We start from the raw sequence: 10577 nt of genomic DNA, 5'->3' as shown, positions 1-10577 counted from the left end.
TTGGCCAGCGGTGGCTGCGGGGAGAGAGGCTGGTGACATGGTGGTGGGCCCTCCCGCGGCCTGCAGCTGAGCCCAGGCACTGCCAGCGTGGCACAGGTGAGTCTGAGGCCTAGGATCGACGCTCAGCTTCTTGATTCCTCATGCATGCTCACCCACTTTAACAAAGGGGATTTTACAGGAGTTGGCTGTTTCTTAGCAGGCCTATGGCCTACAGGGAGCTCGCTGATGAGTTTTGTGCCCAGCACACTGGCTCCCAAACCTCTGGCACCCCTGGAGCACAGGACCGCTGTGCCAACCAAAAGGTGCTCATCCTTCCTTGCAAGTGTGTTTAGCGTCCATCTATATACATAATCTGTTTATGCTTGGCAGTGTTTCTGTTTGTATATGCTTGTGTTTCTCTAGAAACAGCTGCCTGCTTTGGAAGTGTAAATATTTTACATATAAGGCTTCAGAATGGTTTATGTTGTTGCTCACCAAAAGGTGCATGCTGTATTTTTCTGTGTCTTTGGCTAAATGCATATATAACTTTTTCCTATAAAGTAGAATAATAATGTCGAATACTTTCCCTAAGGAGTTAACTAATATCTCTGAAACACTCTGAGGTTAAGATTGAGAAGTCTTCAATACATCCCTGATTTTCTGACTCCATTGCTTATTTGTTTAGTCTGATGGGAATAGGCTTTGTCTACTGCGCTTGAAGAAGAAAAGAAGATTTTGTGCTCCTGGGAGGTGAAAGCAGTTTTCATTGGCATTTTAGTGAAATATTAAAGGCAAAGCAGATTTGGAGGGACATACTGCAAAGGCTGTCACAGTGATCAGAGAAGCACTGGAGTGAGGAAAGGGACAGCTAAATGTGTAGGTGGAGAGTCGGTCCATTTGTGCAAAGGTATGAGTAACCAAGGTTATGAATTGGTTGCAGATGGGACCTGGCAAGCAAGAAAAGTGGAACAAAATTATATTGACATCCCTGTGTTGTCTAAAGACCACTACAAGACCATTAGTATTGCTGCGTAGCCAGCAGGGAGGCCCTGTCAGGCTGAGATTTTACTTAGGCAACTGGTATTGATTTTTGGTGTGCTGCCAGGATGTAGGAAGGAAAAGATTTTTTCCTGTGCCCATATTCATGGCTGCAAAGCAGTGTGCTTGTAGCTGGAATGCAGGGTTGAGAGTGGCTGGGTGCTGTCCTAACTCTGGCCTGTCTGGGGGAACAAGGCGACTCCTTTCAGCTGCAGCTCTCCCAGGTTTCTCTGGGTGCTGTGGGGCTGCTGGCAGGAGCCAGGGACAAAGCTCACAGCAGTGTGGGAAGAAGCTCTAAGGATTTAAGCCTCTTGTTTCTGGCCAAACTCTGATCCAGATCTTGCCAAGTAAAGCTGTTAGTAGTGCTTCTGTGCCGTGGCTGCTTGCCTAGTGAAAACTGACTGGGGCTACAAATGGGCTGTGAAGTAGCTATCAGGCTTGGTAGCAGCTCTTGATCTTGGGTCTCACTGGAACTGGCAACCCAGGAGGGGAGAAGCTTAGTACTTAGTGACTGCTTGTCCTCTTCCTCTTCCTGCAGTGGATGTGTGCCTGTACTAGTTTCTCTTAGGTATTTACGATAGCGCAACTTAACATGTTTGTAATAGGTTCATTTCTCTGCTTCCTTAAAGGAAGCTTGGTAGAGAGAAATTTCTGGCAAGAGAAAAACTTGTGTGAAAAACAGTGATTTACAGTCTGCTTATAATAGATGTGGAGAGACTGACCTAGTCTTAAATCAAGTAGGATCCTTCCTTTGGATTTAAGCTAGCTCCTAGTATATTGTTATTGATATACTCTTTCAGTCGAGAAAATAAATCTGATAGAAATATGTTTTTCTTCATTCCATTGTGTGTATAACAACTTAGCTGACGGTGCCTTTTCTTGAAAATTTAAATACCCACTCACAGAAAGTTAAGAGTGCTGAATTTATAGAGAATGTGTACTGAAATAACAGTGCTGTTTAACTGTAATAGATAAGCTAAATATCCTATGCTATTTCATCCCTGTTCGTGTGTCTTTACCTGTTTTCATGCTGTGAAGCCTACTGAAATGTCATTCTGCTATTCATTTGACAGGAGATTATTACTGTGGAGGATAGTTCTGAACACTGCTTGTTTCCAAGGGGATAAAATGAAAACATTCTTTTGGGAATTTGGCCCTTTAATTATGGGTAATTTTTTTACAAATTGGTTTTGATCATCGAAATACCAGATTAAATCTCGACATTGATTGCAGTCAGTTCTCGTAATGCTCTCTTTTTTTTTTTTTGTTGTCTTGTGGTGCAGGCAGTTGTTTGTGCTGTGAAGATTTGTTTGCTGCTTCTTTACTTATACTATCTCCTCCGTTGGTTTTGGCCACATATCTGATCGGCAAAGCAATTATAATCAAGAAAACAAAACACCAACCCAGATAAACAAGATTTTAAAAATTATAAATGTTTTTAATTTTGCCTTAGTAGTAGTGATTAATTAGAACTTTGTGCAGAAACCACATGTATTTAATAGTAAAATGGTGATCAAAGGGTAAAAAGCCACTTGTTAATGAATATTAAGTGCAGTCTTTTCCCACTTGTTCTAAAGCACAGCAGAAGCTGAGCCCTTACCTTACTCTTTTTACTTGGCTCTCCCTCCGAGACATACTCAGGTCCTCTCTGGCTTGACCCTGAAATAGAAAATTATCTGGTCCTGTATTAGGTTGAGTCACCAAATATCCTTGCTTGCCTGTGGAGGGTGTTAGCCCCTTAGAGCAGAATGACACGAGCAATTTCAAATTACAGCTTATTCACTCAGGTCTGGGGAGCTCCAGAGTATGCGGTATTGTATTTAACGTTACTGTTCAGTGCTTTGTGACTCTTTTTTTTTCCATGATAACACAACCTTTATCTGAGCTCTGTCTAGTTAGGCTACACAGTAATCAGAAAAAGGCCACTGGTTTTTATTCACTGTAGAGAACCTGATGCAATATAAATAACACTTCTGTGATGTTCTGTGTGCTACATTGGTTTTATAAGATGTAAGCATAGGGTCTATTTAAGGAATTGAGGTGCTTTATAAAAACCTATTAGAGTAGTATAAAACACTTACATCAGTGCATTGTGCAAGAAAATGCTAGTACAGGTTTGGATGTCACTTAGATGGTGTGTTATTTGTGAGCATGGCTGTTTCTAACCATGCTTTTGAAAAATACATAGTACAGTGGGACCATTTTATTATTTTAGCAATGTTTTTGTGTAAATAACTTGCAATTTTTTTGAGTGGAGAATTCATTTTCAAGTTTGAAATTTTTTTGCATACTGAAGGTCTTTCCTTCTGCCCCTTAACACACACATACATGTAGTCTAGCTGCCCTTCTATAGCCTTGCATTTGAATTTCAAGCTGAAGACCATAGATTCCTTAAGCTCAGTGCAGTCTCTTGCCATTATGCAGACACATTTGCTAAATTTAGAAATATATGCAATAGTTCCAGGAAATGCTACTTAAAAATCCCTACTTTACGACATCGGCTGACAAGTACCTGCTTGCAAGCCAGTAAGATGGGTGGTGTTTTGGCCTCTGCTGGTTGATAGCAAATGATTACAGATAAGCTGTAGGATATCCATTTATTCGCAAGAACTTTTTGTCTTGCAGCTGAAGGAAACGTTACCGATTCAGAAAGCTGTGTATGTATGGCAATCAATTTTAACTCTCCCTCTCTGCTGATAATGGAAACTTCTGTCTCACCCCCAGTCTGGCTTGTGCAAGCTGCCTCTTCAACACGTTCTGAGCTTGACATAGTTCTATAAGTCACTTTATGATAACAGAAGATATTGTTAGGCTAGTGAACAGAAAAGCATAAATACAGAAGTGTCAAGCTGCCTTCAGTTATGCCTATTTATTTTCCCATGTGAGTGCATACACTATTTCAGAAAACTCCACAAAGATTTTAATCATTGCATGTGTTGGGAGGGGCAGAAGCTGTCACAGGGACAACAATAACTAAGCCTCACACAGAGTAGGGTGCAGAACACAAATTAAGGAGACCTTTGCTCCAAAATTGCAGTCATTTGCCACACAAGGCAGGAAAATCCGTCATAAGGCTGCTTTTAGATTTCTAGGACTCCGTACACCAGTTAATTCAGGGTGACATAAACACAGGCAAGTGCTTCCACTAGAGGGTATTGGCACACTATATATGGTAGCATATTATAGATAATATCTAATAAGTCTCATTTATTATGCCTTTATATGAGACCTTTAAAAGTCCTTTCTCTTGTAAAGCCCATGTTCCCCAGAACCTCTTCCATTTTTTGGCTAGCAAATGTGTTCCCAATGCCAGCTCAGTTGCCATTAGGAAAACAAATGAGTGGTAAACCACTCGCCGCCAAATTATCCAATGGCTCACGCCCAAAAGGTGTTTAGATGGTCAGATTCCAGAGAAACTGACTGTCAGTCGTGTAATGTGAGGACTCACCCCTCTGTCACCCAGGAGCTTTCAGAAGCGGATAAGAGGGCTCAAATTCTGCTGTCTGAGCATTTCCAAAAAACATCCTGGAGGCAGGAGGGAAGGAAGCACAGCAAAAGAGCTCCTCTTTTAAATAACATCTTGATGGCCCGTTGCTATCAAGACTTCTAGAGAAAACCTAGGATGGAACCTTTTAATTTATAGTACAGGGCTGGTTTATTTTGGAGAAGAACTTGCATTTGATTTTCAGAGAAATGTCATGTCGTAGTATAATCCTGAGTGTATTGCTTTTGGATTTAAAATGTTGAGAGAGAGAAAGTGTGTGGTGTATGTGAGATCGAAAATATCAAGGGCTTCTTATGGGCTTGATTCAAAGTGCACTGGAGTCAATAGAAAACTCTGGGTGGCTTCCATTTAAAAACAAAACCAAAAGAAAACCCTACAACCTAATGTTGTAGAAAGCACTCAGAAAGTAAAATATTAGCTGTAGGCAGCTGAAATTATCTTCAGTGTTTCAAGTTACTCTGTTTTTTAAGCTAATTCCTCCTGAATATCTTTTTTTCTTTTTTTGGTTCTTGAAAAAATTAAGATCTTTGGGGAAAGAGCTGTCACTTTATTTGTTGTGCATAATGTGTTGATTCAGCTATGTACATTTTTCATTAAGATATGTATATATAATATTAATGCCTGTAAATTCCATGTGCTGTGAGAGACCTATTTAATAGGTACTGCGTGGACACACGAACAACAGTCCCTGTATTAACAACTTAAAAGTAAAAAAGAAACAAAATAAAAAGAGGCAAAGTAGCAGAACTTAGGATAGACTTGATGTTGTCATATTCCAGGCTTGTGACTTAACACTTCATCAAAAAAATTGGAGTGAATTATACTTCTAGGGACTGTTAGCAAAGTTTTGTCTATGCTGTATCTTAGAGAGGGATGTCTCTAGTATTGACAGATTATTGACACGTGTAAATTATCCACCCAGTCCTGGTTCCGAAGCAGTCTATAAATATAACATTAGAATTTCTGAACTGAAGCTCTTCTCTAGACATTAGAAAGAATTAAGTCCTGTGACTCTCAATAATAAACAACAATCAGTTAAATCCAACTTTTTTTTTCCCCTCCTGTATTAGAAATCTCTATATTCATGAGAAAAATTGGTGGATGTAATTGCTGCATCAGGTACTGAGCCTAGGTAGTGGGTAAACCAATTAGCAGTATGTGAAACAGCAGCATGGAAACTGAAATGACATGGCCAGGTGTGGACAAAATATCTGAAGTGGGTGGTCACTGGGAGGCACAGAGCCTTGTGCTGTCTGCTAAGCTATCTGGGGCCATCGGACCCAGGTGTACCAGTGCCAGCCAGGTCTCATCTCTGGCACCAGCTGGGCCAATACCTGGCACAAAGGCAGACCCCAAGAGTTGTCTTCATGTGCCTGCTCTGCTGGTGGCAAGCCTAATGGCGCATGTGAACAAGGCTCACCACAATGCTCTGATTCCCAAAGCAGTGCTGCTTATGCCTGGCAATGAAAACAGATAAAGTGAGCCATCAAAGTGAAAGCCACAACAAATATTAACTTGTGTGGATTGCAAAAGGCATTGTCGGTCTCTTCCATGATAACCAGATGACTTGGGGAACTGATGATAATGCAAATGAGCATGCTGAGAAAAGAATTTTAGTGAGAAAACATTTTTTGTAGTGTCTATTTTCCATTTGAATTGGAGACTGAAGGATCAAGTAATAGGAAAAGATGTTCAAGATTGATCTGTAAGAAATCATTTTATTGTTGTAGTCATTAATGAAATGTCCTGAAATATTCAAACATCTCAGCAGTATTAAAGATTAATTAATCTATAAGCCATGTACCAATACTTGCTAATTTTGTCTTAGAAGGAAAATTCAAAAAAATTGATTATGTAGAGGGAAGAACTTGTTTAGATAGCTGCTTTTTTTTTTTCTTGTAGCATTGATAGCATTACCTTAATAATTTAAAATTTAGAGAGGGATAAAGACTAAAGTTTTCTTCTTCTCCTTCCAAAATAGGGTTTTACAATTATGTGAGGATTTTAGTGCTCTGCCTAATCTACTTTAAAATCGTCTAATTTGTGAAATTCCTACTGATTTTTTTTGAAAGATTGAGTAGATTAACAGATCTAGCTAACAGCTTGTCATTCCTAATGCTTAATCTACTTTTCTTTTTTTCCCCTGCATAAATAATGGAAACACATTCTATAAAACAATCTTTAAGAATACATGCATTTTTTTTTTTTTGGGGGGGGGTGCAGGTAGGGAGGTCATCATATTTTCAGGTATGTGGATTTCAGGCTAGTTCTAGATATGTATACTTCAACATGATACGGAAAAGTCACATATAATTTAATGTCTCGTTACTGTCACTTCATTATGAACTTGTTTTCTATCCATTATTGCTTCTAAACACCTTTCAGTATATTTGTCTTATATGATTTCCTTTGCATTGTATACCTGGTTTGCCATTAAATGTTTAAACGCACCTTTTTCCTCATTGAATACCACTTGTTATTGTCTGGCCACATTTCTGGTTTCTGAATATCTGTTTTATTTCTGTTATCATGGAAATAGATTAGTTATTACACATAATTTCTGTAATCAATTTTAATATAATAATGTCTGCAAATTCAGTTGGCAGATTTTTTACAATTGTTCCAAAATCATTCAGGGTCATTACGTTTATTATACAATCCCTTTTGGATGTAATTCTGAAGTGCAGCTAAGCTAGGCTGGTGGAATGCTGTTATCAATAGTATTTTGGGGAAACATCCAGAGCTATACTTTTTACTCTGGATGTTTTACTCTCTTTCATAATTGAGACTATCATTTATGAGGTCAGTTATGCCTGTTCAAGTTCTTGTAAGGACTTTATTGTTGCACTTTGAGAAGTCTTGTTTGTTTGTTTGCTACTAGAGATGCAGCACAGTCACTGATAAATTAGGTCTCATTCATGCTGTAAAGTAGGATGAGTAACCAAAATGTAGAAACAAAGCTGTATCTTCCAGCAAGTATCTTGAGAGAGCAGGGTCCTTACACATACAATTCTTTATGCAGAGCTTGGTAACGTCAGCAGTTTAGCATTTTCATTCTGCATTGCAATATCCTACCACTAAAAATCTTCCTGAATACCACACTGATGGATAGAGAAAGACTATTGTAAATCATAAAACATTTTCCAACTAAATTTAATATAAGGTTTTTCATAATCTTCATTCTTTTTCTGCTTTATAACTATATTTCCATTGTGTTTGTGGTGCGATAGAACAAGAAAAAATGCTTCTGTGTATGTGATGCCCTGGAATTAAACATAAGTATTTTTGTAGAGCTTCAAGGTAAGTTACGGGAGTAATGGTGTTCTCATTGAAAAATTGATACCATTTTTTTTTTTCAGCACTTAGAATGGCTGTTACCTCAACAGTTGCCTCACACTGATACTCAGGTACAACACATCTTTGGCAAGCCTTTGGTTAGGATAATGAATAAACAGCAAAATAAAAATGCATTCAGTGCTAGAAATTAGTAGCTCTTCAACCATTTCCAGTACTTGCATTGATAAAACAATTAAAAGAACCATGGAAGTTGAGAAATATTTCCAAATTAATTCTCATTTGCTTCAGAGAAATCTATTTAGCCTGGAGAAAAGAAATATTTTTGATATCTTAGAATTTTAGGTTGCTTGGATTTTTTTGGTCAACTGACTCGGCATCACCCATGAAACGATGTTACTTTACCATCATCTGCCATATTTTTGCCAGACTGAAGGTGTGAAGTAAGGCTGGGCTGGAGCTGCTTTTCTCTTTAAGCATGTATTTCATACGCTAAAATAAAACATGAGCTTTATAAGTAAATGTACAACTGAAAATTATTCAGTATATTGGTGATATTTCCTTTTTTAAAAGCTTTGAATATCTTGTTGCAAAATATATTGCCTTAAGTTGTTCTATATTTTTAGAGATAATTTGAAAGTTTTTCTGTTTTGTCTTTCTAAACTCAAGTTCTAATGCCTAGATTTTGTGTAGCTGAGGTTAGTTTCCTATAAGTGTTTTGTGGCATACAGCACAAGAAGCCTCCTTAGGAGGTCAAAGTAAGTGAAAAACTTTTTGCTCATGCTTAAAGAAGCTACTCAAGTATGCATTTAAGTCAAAGCAAGACAGATGTTGGTGAATACATATTTTAGATGTTCTTTTTTGGGATACTCTGCGGCAAGAGCACCTGTCTTGCTGAATGAAAACATCATGCAGGAATGAAGTGGCACTTGTGCTGGTTCAAGCATTTTAAAGCAGAGATGCTCAGCTATCACTTAACACAGCAACATCTGTAGCACAGGAGATGTTTGAGATCATGCTGCACGTTGGACTTGCTTCATCTTGTTCGTGTCAGCTATTCCAGCTGGTCTTCCTGGTGCCATGAGAGACTATAACGGTGACTCTGAAAAACAAGATGTAAACTAGTTTGGCTTATAAAGCTGAGACATCCAGCACAGCCCTTTCTTAGGACAGAGGGTTTAGGAAACACATGACTGAAGTCTTTTCTGTGTGTTTTCTCTACAGAGGCGAAGGTATATTTGCGTTCCTCTGTCTGTACGCTTGACTTGGAATTCATAAGGATTACTCCAGTAGCTCCGTCATATTGCATTTGCTGAGCTGTAGGAATGGAAGATGAACATTTCCAGGTTAAGGAATTATATTTTATTAATGGGAAAATTCACTTACCTAGGGCACAGGATTCTTCCAGTTGCTGTAGACTGTTGCACAGCAAGCTAGAACTTTCTTATTAACAACAGTCAGGTGCAGAATTGGCACTTTTGACCTTCTGTGAGTGTACCTAAGCAAGAGACTAAACTGTAGATAAAAGAAATGTGGTCCTTCGTTCTTAAATACTACTTCTATCATGCTGATACTCTGTGGTTTAGTAAAACATTTCCTTCCTCTGAGTCGCAACTGATAACAGTTTATAATGTGCCTGGTGGCTATACGACATCTGTATTAACTATAGTATGCTTTTGTTGTTGTTGTTTGTTTTTATTTGTTTTTCCCAAAAGCGTCTCCTATGTGTATGCAGATTTAGAGAGAAAGAATCTTAAACTTATTGAAGGATCAAGAGTAAGTTCATGCTAATTAATTCACTAGTCTTTCCTATTTATCCATTTTCTTCCCCTTTTTCTCCTTCTGTGCAGGCCAGTAATTATAAGAGGAAAAAATGTCCCTTTAAGTCACAATTGACTTAAGAGATTCTGCTTTTACATAAGAAAAAGCTGTCGTAGCACTCATTTGAATTTGGAGGCTTGTATTTGAACTAGACAGCTTGGAATTAATGCTGTTTTGTTAACAAAAATAATCACTGAAAAGAAACAAATGCTAGGGAAGCTAGAGCAGTTATCCAGTTATTCATTCATATGTGTTTTCAGTAATTTGATATTTAGTTTAAAATTATTTTCTTGTGTTTTTGTGAACTGTAGGTTCCTTCTTCTTCTCTATGAAACTTTTCCCATTATAAATGCTTTATTTATTTGGTTTAAGCTATCAGTGATGAATACAATTTGTTTGGGTGTATTACGGTGAATTGTTTCCAAAATGGCATGTTTAAATTCATCAAAGTTATTGTCACATTGACTAGCTGGCTAGCTAGACTAGTTAGTTAGTGGCAGTAAATAGCCAAAGGTATAAATGTTGTATTCAGGTGATGAAGTTCTTGGCTCTAAAGTCCTCGTAAAGACCAAAAGTGTTTTGAGACGTATTTTGTTGTGGAGCTGGGGGAAACTCAAGTTAATTTCTCTACTAGAAACACAGGATAGGATTTGTTTTATTTCAGTACTATTAAATACAAATTAATCTTAAATGTATTCCTAATGCACCAAGCTCTGCAGTAGTGAAATACCAATAGGATTATTGGTATTGCACTGCTAAGACATTAGTCTCATAATTCTGTTGTGCCTTGGATATGAGGAAGCTGTCTTGAATCGTATAAAGGTTAGGGACAGCTAATCTCTGAAGAGATGCAGAAAATCTCATTTTGTCATCCACCAGCTGGAGTAGGTGGCCAGCCAAAACAGCCACATGCAAATGTGTCCAAAAGAAATAGCAGAAA

General features: G+C 38.1%; 1 long non-coding RNA gene across 1 annotated transcript in view; it reads left to right on the top strand.

Annotated features, from left to right (window-relative positions):
* Positions 1-8453: 8453 nt before the first annotated feature.
* LOC136791386 (uncharacterized) overlaps positions 8454-10577 on the top strand; it is a 40329-nt gene continuing 38205 nt past the window's right edge. Inside the window, exon 1 of the long non-coding RNA XR_010833285.1 lies at positions 8454-9162. This is a non-coding gene — a long non-coding RNA (uncharacterized lncRNA). The remainder of the gene's footprint in view (positions 9163-10577) is intronic.

This window comes from Anser cygnoides, chromosome 8, assembly GCF_040182565.1.
Source record: "Anser cygnoides isolate HZ-2024a breed goose chromosome 8, Taihu_goose_T2T_genome, whole genome shotgun sequence".
In the NCBI taxonomy this organism is placed as follows: domain Eukaryota; kingdom Metazoa; phylum Chordata; class Aves; order Anseriformes; family Anatidae; genus Anser; species Anser cygnoides.
The sequence above is the reverse complement of the archived record's forward strand: the minus strand, read 5'-3'. Positions and strand labels throughout refer to the sequence as shown.